We start from the raw sequence: 8,975 nt of genomic DNA, 5'->3' as shown, positions 1-8,975 counted from the left end.
GTATGGTTAAAGTGACTATGCATATATGATGAACAGAGAGTAGCAGAAGCGTGTCGTGGATATTTCCTGTATTACCAAATCATGAGAGAGCAAACCACACACAAGTCAGAGTTATCATAAAGTCCATCTTTTATTACATGAGCTTCACCATAGCCCTGTGACTCTCAGATCAATTCAGTGTCTATAAATGAATTCTCTGAGAGTGCTTACAAAACAGTCCTTAGTATCATTTATAGCCAAGACACACCCATCAAAACTTACATGACGAATAACAGATCTTAGGAACATTATACAAAGAACCTTTTACCAGAAAAAAGAGTATCCCATAATTTATAGCATTAGCTGGGCATTAGCTATAAATTATCGTTCAGTTTGGTCTCCTAAACTAAGTTCTTATCTCGTTCTTGGTACCACTTAGGACCCAAAACATTACCTCACCCAATGGCATATATCAAATACACCCCCTCCTGGACAAGCTTACAGAGAGATGTGACTGGCACACAGACATTGGGGAGCCACCTAACTGGTTCCCCATTAATCACACCATTCCTTCACATGGTTTAGGAATAGTTAGACACATTCACAGATAAGACTAACCCGACCTCTCCCCTCTCTGGGCCCAAGTAACTTATCCCACATAAGCATGCTTATGAATATAAATAAAATATCTTATTTATAAATGTTACCTAAAGGATTCTGATTCTGCCACGACAAGCGTAAAAAGCGGGGTTGTCGGGTGGTGGGACACAATGCAGATAGCCCGGTTAGCCAATGTGCGGGAGCACTGGTTGGTCGGACCAATTTAGGTAGTATGTATATGAATGTATAGTTAAAGTGACTATGCATTTAAGATAAACAGAGAGTATCAGCAGCGTAAAAGAGGGGTTTGGGGGTGGCACACAATGCAAATAGTCTGGGTAACCATTTGCTTACCTGTTCAGGAGTCTTATGGCTTAGGGGTAAAAACTGTTGAGAAACCTTTTTGTCCTAGACTTGCCACTCCGGTACTGCTTGCCATGCGGTAGTAGAGAGAACAGTCTATGACTGGGGAGGCTGGGGTCTTTGACAATTCTTAGGGCCTTCCTCTGACACCGCCTGGTGTAGAGGTCCTGGATGGCATGCAGCTTTGCCCCAGTGATGTACTGGGCCGTACGCACTACCCTCTGAAGTGCCTTGCGGTCAGAGGCTGAGCAATTGCCGTACCAGGCAGTGATGCAACCGGTCAGGATGCTCTCGATGTTGCAGCTGTAGAACCTTTTGAGGATCTCAGGACCCATGCCAAATCTTTTTAGTTTCCTGAGGGGGAATAGGCTTTGTCGTTCCCTCTTCACGACTGTCTTGGTGTGTTTGGACCATTCTAGTTTGTTGGTGATGTGGACACCAAGGATTTTGAAGCTCTAAAACTGCTCCACTACAGCCCCGTCAATGAGAATGGGGACGTGCTCGGTGCTCCTTTTCCTGTAGTCCACAATCATCTCCTTAGCCTTGGTTACGTTGAGATAGGTTGTTATTCTGGCACCACCCGGCCAGGTCTCTGACCTCCTCCCTATAGGCTGTCTCGTCGTTGTCGGTGATCAGGCACTGTTGTGTCGTCAGCAAGCTTAATGAATGTGTGGAGTCATGCCTGGCCATGCAGTCGTGGGTGAACAGGGAATACAGGAGGGGACTGAGCACGCACCCCTGGGGAGCTCCAGTGTTGAGGATCAGCGTGGCAGATGTATTTCTACCTACCGTCACCATCTGGGGGCGGCCTGTCAGGAAGTCCAGGATCCAGTTGCAGAGGGAGGTGTTTAGTCCCCAGGATCCTTAGCTTGGTGATGAGTTTGAGGGTACTCTGGTGTTGAACGCTGAGCTGTAGTCGATGAACAGCATTCTCACATAGGTGTTCCTTTTGTCCAGGTGTGAAAGGGCAGTGTGGAGGGCATCATCTGTGGATCTGTTTGGGCGATATGCAAATTGGAGTGGGTCTGGGGTTTCTGGGATAATGGTGTTGATGTGAGCCATTACCAGCCTTTCAAAGCACTTCATGGCTACGGACGTGAGTGCTACGGGTCTGTAGTCATTTAGGCAGATTGCCTTTGTGTTCTTGGTCACAGGGACTATGGTGGTCTGCTTGAAGCATGTTGGTATTACAATCAGGGACATGTTGAAAATGTTAGTGAAGACACCTGCCAGTTGGTCAGCACATGCCCGGAGCATACGTCCTCATAATCCGTCTGGCCCCACAGCCTTGTGTATGTTGACCTGTTTAAAGGTCTTACTCAGGTCGGCTACGGAAAGCGTGATCACACAGTCGTCCGGAACAGCTGGTGCTCTCATGCATGCCTCAGTGTTGCTTTCCTCGAAGTGAGCATAGAAGGGATCAGCTACATAGAGAGGGATCAGCTACAGGGCATTAACAATGTCAGATAGTCCCTCTGTTATAAGGGATTAGCTACAGGACAGTCACAATGTCAGATAGTCCCTCTCTGTTACAGGGGGATCAGCTACAGGACAGTGCTAACACAATGTCAGATAGTCCCTCTGTTACAGGGGGATCAGCTACAGGACAGTGCTAACACAATGTCAGATAGTCCCTCTGTTACAGGGGATTAGCTACAGGACAGTGCTAACACAATGTCAGATAGTCTCTCTCTGTTACAGGGGGATCAGCTACAGGACAGTCACAATGTCAGATAGTCCCTCTCTGTTACAGGGGATCAGCTACAGGACAGTGCTAACACAATGTCAGATAGTCCCTCTGTTACAGGGGATCATCTACAGGACAGTGCTAACACAATGTCAGATGGTCCCTCTGTTACAGGGGGTCATCTACAGGACAGTGCTAACACAATGTCAGATGGTCCCTCTGTTACAGGGGATCATCTACAGGACAGTGCTAACACAATGTCAGATGGTCCCTCTGTTACAGGGGATCAGCTACAGGACAGTGCTAACACAATGTCAGATGGTCCCTCTGTTACAGGGGGATCATCTACAGGACAGTGCTAACACAATGTCAGATGGTCCCTCTGTTACAGGGGATCAGCTACAGGACAGTGCTAACACAATGTCAGATAGTCCCTCTGTTACAGGGGATCATCTACAGGACAGTCACAATGTCAGATAGTCCCTCTCTGTTACAGGGGGATCATCTACAGGACAGTGCTAACACAATGTCAGATAGTCCCTCCGTTACAGGGGGATCAGCTACAGGACAGTGCTAACACAATGTCAGATGGTCCCTCTCTGTTACAGGGTATCAGCTATAGAACAGTCACAATGTCAGATGGTCCCTCTCTGTTACAGGGGATCAGCTACAGGACAGTGCTAACACAATGTCAGATAGTCCCTCTCTGTTACAGGGGATCAGCTACAGGACAGTCACAATGTCAGATAGTCCCTCTCTGTTACAGGGGATCATCTACAGGACAGTGCTAACACAATGTCAGATAGTCCCTCTCTGTTACAGGGGGATCATCTACAGGACAGTGCTAACACACTGTTACGGCTTCAGACTTTGTTGTAGTCTTAGGAAACATATTTGTGCAAAACCACTTCATAACTACATAGAAAGATCTTACTGGACTGAAAAAAAAAATATTAGCATTGACTGTAATGTAAATGCTGAATGAAATCGACCTCCCACCAGCCCTGCTGACTTGAACATCCATTTTCTCCCCAGCCATCGCTGGGGAACTTTGAAAACTGACAGAGCAGGCAGACACCAGTTAAAGGTTCTGCTCCTGGAATTGATTGAAAATCAGAGAGTGCAGAATCACAGCAGCAGTTTGATCTATACAGAATGGAGAGCGAGAGAGAGGGATGGAGTGAGAGGGAGGAAGAGATGGGGAGGAGAGAAGAGAGGAATAGATATTAAAGGATTGAGAGAGAGGAAAAGAGTTTGATGGAAAAAGAGAGAGAGAGAGAGAGAGAGAGAGAGAGAGAGGGAGAGAGAGAGAGAGAGAGAGAGAGAGAGAGAGAGAGAGAGAGAGAGAGAGAGAGAGAGAGAGAGAGAGAGAGAGAGAGAGAGAGAGAGAGAGAGAGAGAGAGTGAGAGAGAGAGAGAGAGAGAGAGAGGGAGAGAGAGAGAGAGAGAGAGAGAGAGAGGAATACACAGTGAGAGAGAAATGGACAGTGAAAGCGATGGGGGAAAAGAGAGAGATAAAGAAAGAGTGTATTTTGTCAGGCAGACGGTAGGACAGATCACTCTGAAGGTGACAACTCTTTCCCTGAGATGGTTTTCTGCCCTGGGTAATATAACCAGGGCCGGGTGTCACAGAAAGCAATTTGAAGCCAATACAGGTCTTGTCAGAAGACTGAAACACATTTCCCTCAAAAAAAATGTAACTTCCTGCCCTTGCAGATTTCCAACAGGTATTCATGGTTAACCTTATGGTGCTTCTTCCAGAATAATCAAATATTGTGCTTGGATAGTCATATTGAAGCCAAACGGGTATCCAGGTGTTTCCAGAGTTGGACAAATATTATTATTCTGAGCATACTGTGCCATACAACCTTTATCAATGTTTTGCATATCTCAAAGTGACGTCTATCATTCTATTGTGGTTTATACTGTCAATATTACGGGAAATGCACATTGATCTCAGGTAAAGTAGTGAGACAGTGATAAATCTGTCATTACAGCCTCTGTTTTCTAATGGTCTTCTAAATGTTCACAAGAAAGTTAGGTCCACGTGAAACTTAGGTCCACATGAGGATGTTTTATAAATATTCCTCACTAATGAATTGTCATCTAATTGTCACAGGGTCGGATGCCTCGTCGGAACCCAAAGGTAAAAGACATGGTAGGTTAAAATATGCATCGCTAGGCTACCACTGTGGAACTAGTGTAGTACTGTATGACTCTGGAGCCATCTGGGGTTCAAACTTCTCATTTTGATGGGAAGATTATCAGCCAATTTAATATTCAGTGGCTGTAATCCAACAAACTCTGATGAGGTTTAAAAACTGGGCTCTGTCCAAATTTTGGTTTGTATGTAAATCCAATAAATATGGTCGTCCTTGCCGGGTAGGATTTGTCTCCCTTTCCTTCCATGGTAAATGAAAAGACGTCTCTCATGAAATCTCTCACGCATAGGCGCTACCCTGCGAATCACAGACTTTCACGTTTCATCTCCTTGCCAAGTTCCTAAGCTTTTTTTTTTTAAAGAATGCAGACATGTTGCTTTCGATCTCATTGAAGCTGAAGTTGGAACTCCTTAAAAACAACAAAATAGTTTACTGCAGCAGTGAGATGTTGTTCCAAGTCTACCTGAATGTGGGCAGGGCCTCCCTTTCCTTTTGTAGTCAAATAATTATGTTTTTCAGAACATATTCTTCAGAACATTTAAAAATGCTGAGTTGTGTTTTCTTGATAGTTGAGAAATACAGACACCACACAAACTTTCAGAATGAAACCACGGTGTAGTGAACCCAGCAGCCTCGACGTCATTTGTTATTCTGTAAAAATGCTTAAATAATACATTGAGTGATGAGATCAGGTTTGGCAAACATTTAACTGCAATTGATTAAATTGGGGCCTTGGTCTCACATTAAAATAAAATACAGTATATAAAACAATATATTAAACAGTATAAAAAACAATATGTTAAACAGTGAATTAAACAGTATAGAAAACAATAAATGAAACAGTATATTAAAAAAATCTATAAACAATATATAAAAGAGTATTTAAAAAATATATGAAAAAAAAATATTAAACAGTATTTAAAACAATATAAAAAACGATATATATGTATAAAACAAAATATTAAAGAAAATATACAGTGCATTTGGAAAGTATTCAGACGCCTTCCCCTTTTCCATATTGTGTTACTGTCTCGCCCTGACCTTAGTTATCTCTGTTTTCTTCTGGTGACAGTACCCAGTCCAGAGCCCTGACCTTAGTTATCTCTGTTTTCTTCTGGTGACAGTACCCAGTCCAGAGCCCTGACCTTAGTTATCTCTGTTTTCTTCTGGCGACAGTACCCAGTCCAGAGCCCTGACCTTAGTTATCTCTGTTTTCTTCTGGCGACAGTACCCAGTCCAGAGCCCTGACCTTAGTTATCTCTGTTTTCTTCTGGTGACAGTACCCAGTCCAGAGCCCTGACCTTAGTTATCTCTGTTTTCTTCTGGTGACAGTACCCAGTCCAGAGCCCTGACCTCAGATATCTCTGTTTTCTTCTGGCGACAGTACCCAGTCCAGAGCCCTGACCTTAGTTATCTCTGTTTTCTTCTGGTGACAGTACCCAGTCCAGAGCCCTGACCTTAGTTATCTCTGTTTTCTTCTGGTGACAGTACCCAGTCCAGAGCCCTGACCTTAGTTATCTCTGTTTTCTTCTGGTGACAGTACCCAGTCCAGAGCCCTGACCTCAGATATCTCTGTTTTCTTCTGGCAACAGTACCCAGTCCAGAGCCCTGACCTTAGTTATCTCTGTTTTCTTCTGGCGACAGTACCAGTCCAGAGCATCCGGCGACAGTACCCAGTCCAGAGCGTCTGGCGACAGTACCCAGTCCAGAGCGTCTGGCGACAGTACCCAGTCCAGAGTGTCTGGCGACAGTACCCAGTCCAGAGCGTCTGGTGACAGTACCCAGTTACTAGGCCAAGGTCGGCGGCGAGGGTCGCATATCTAAGGACGCGTATTAAGCGGACTAAGACTTTGTTGAAGTGGGGTCCACGTCCCGCGCCGGAGCCGCCACCGTGGACAGATGCCCACCCGGACCCTCCCCTATGGGTTTAGGTGTGCGGCCGGGAGTCCGCACCTTGGGGGAGGAGGGGTTCTGTCACGCCCTGGTCTTAGTATTTTGTGTTTTCTTTATTATTTTGGTCAGGCCAGGGTGTGACGTGGGTTATTTATGTGGTGTGTTTTGTCTTGGGGTTTTTTGTAGGTCATGGGATTGTGGTTAGTGGGGTTGTCTAGAATAGTCTATGGCTGCCTGGAGTGGTTCTCAATCAGAGGCAGGTGTTTATCGTTGTCTCTGATTGGCAACCATATTTAGGCAGCCATATTCTTTGAGTGTTTCGTGGGTGATTGTTCCTGTCTCTGTGTTTGTTTGCACCAGATAAGGCTGTTTAGGTTTTCCACGTTTATTGTTTTTTTGTATTCAGGTGTTCATGTGTACTATTTCGTATTAAAAGAACCATGGACACTTACCACGCCGCATATTGGTCCTCCGATCCTTTTCGCCTCTCCTCTTCAGAAGAAGAGGAGGAAATCCCTAACAATGACACTCAAAATTGAGCTCGGGTGCATCCTGTTCCCATTGATCATCCTTGAGATGTTATACATACATATCAGTTTATCCACTAGGATAATCATACTTCACTATTCCTAGTTGAATTCCTCAGTATTGTGAACGTGAATACAGCCACAGTATGTGTGAGTGTATGGGTAATTAAATAGTAGCCTATGAGTGACAGGGATGATTTGGCGGGGATGATCTCCTCTCTATTGTACTCATATGTGAGCAGGCTATAGAGGTATGGATACCAGAGTATGGTGTCCATTTTACAACAAGGTTATGGTATCTAAAGTTGAAGTTTACATACACCTTAGCCAAATACATTTAAACTCAGTTTTTCACAATTCCTGACATTTAATCCTAGTAAGAATTTCCTGTTTTAGGTCAGTTAGGATCACTTCTTTATTTTAAGAATGTGAAATGTCAGAATAATAGTGGAGAGAATAGTAATTATTTCAGCTATTATTTCTTTCATCACATTGCCAGTGGGTCAGAATTTATAATTTGGTAGCATTGCCATTCAATTGTTTAACTTGGGTCAAATGTTTTGGGGATAGGATTGAGGTCAGGGCTTTGTGATGGCCACTCCAACACCTTGACTTTGCTGTCCTCATGCCATTTTGACACAACTTTGGAAGTATGCTTGGGGTCATTGTCCATCTGGAAGACCCATTTGCAACCAAGCTTTAACACCCCTGTGCTTCATGGTTGTGATGGTGTTCTTTGGTTTGCAAGCATCCCCCTTTTTCCTCCAAAACATAACTATGGTCATTATGGCCAAACAATTCTATTTTTGTTTCATCAGACCATGGAAATTTCTCCAAGAAGTACAATCTTTGTCCCCATGTGCAGTTACAAACCATAGTCTGGCTTTTTTATGGCAGTTTTGGAGCAGTGGCTTCATCCTTGCTGAGCGGCCTTTCAGATTATGTCGATATAGGACTCGTTTTACTGTGGATATAGATGCTTTTGTACCTGTTTCCTCCAGCATCTTCAAATCAAATCACATTTATTTGTCACATACACATGGTTAGCAGATGTTAATGTGAGTGTAGCGAAATGCTTGTGCTTCTAGTTCCAACAATGCAGTAATAACCAACGAGTAATCTAACCTAACAATTCCACAACAACTACCTTATACACACAAGTGTAAAGGGATAAAGAATATGTTCATGAAGATATATGAATGAGTGATGGTACAGAATGGCATAGGCAAGATGCAGTAGATGGTATCGAGTACAGTATATACATATGAGATGAGTAATGTAGGGTATGTAAACATTATATTAAGTAGCATTGTTTAAAGTGGATAGTGATATATTTTTACATCAATTTCCATCCATTTCCATTATTTAAGTGGCTGGAGTTGAGTCAGTGTGTTGGCAGCAGCCACTCAATGTTAGTGGTGGCTGTTTAACAGTCTGATGGCCTTGAGATAGAAGCTGTTTTTCAGTCTCTCGGTCCCTGCTTTGATGCACCTGTATTGACCTCGCCTTCTGGATGATAGCGGGGTGAACAGGCAGTGGCTCGGGCGGTTGTTGTCCTTGATGATCTTTATGGCCTTCCTGTGACATCGGGTGGTGTAGGTGTCCTGGAGGGCAGGTAGTTTGCCCCTGGTGATGCGTTGTGCAGACCTCACTACCCTCTGGAGAGCCTTACGGTTGTGGGCGGAGCAGTTGCCGTACCAGGCGGTGATACAGCCCAACAGGATGCTATCGATTGTGCATCTGTAGAAGTTTGTGAGTGCTTTTG

Source organism: Oncorhynchus mykiss, chromosome 25 (genome assembly GCF_057628025.1).
Source record: "Oncorhynchus mykiss isolate SJ-2025 chromosome 25, ASM5762802v1, whole genome shotgun sequence".
NCBI classification, from domain to species: Eukaryota; Metazoa; Chordata; class Actinopteri; order Salmoniformes; family Salmonidae; genus Oncorhynchus; species Oncorhynchus mykiss.
This window is presented reverse-complemented; position numbering follows the sequence as displayed.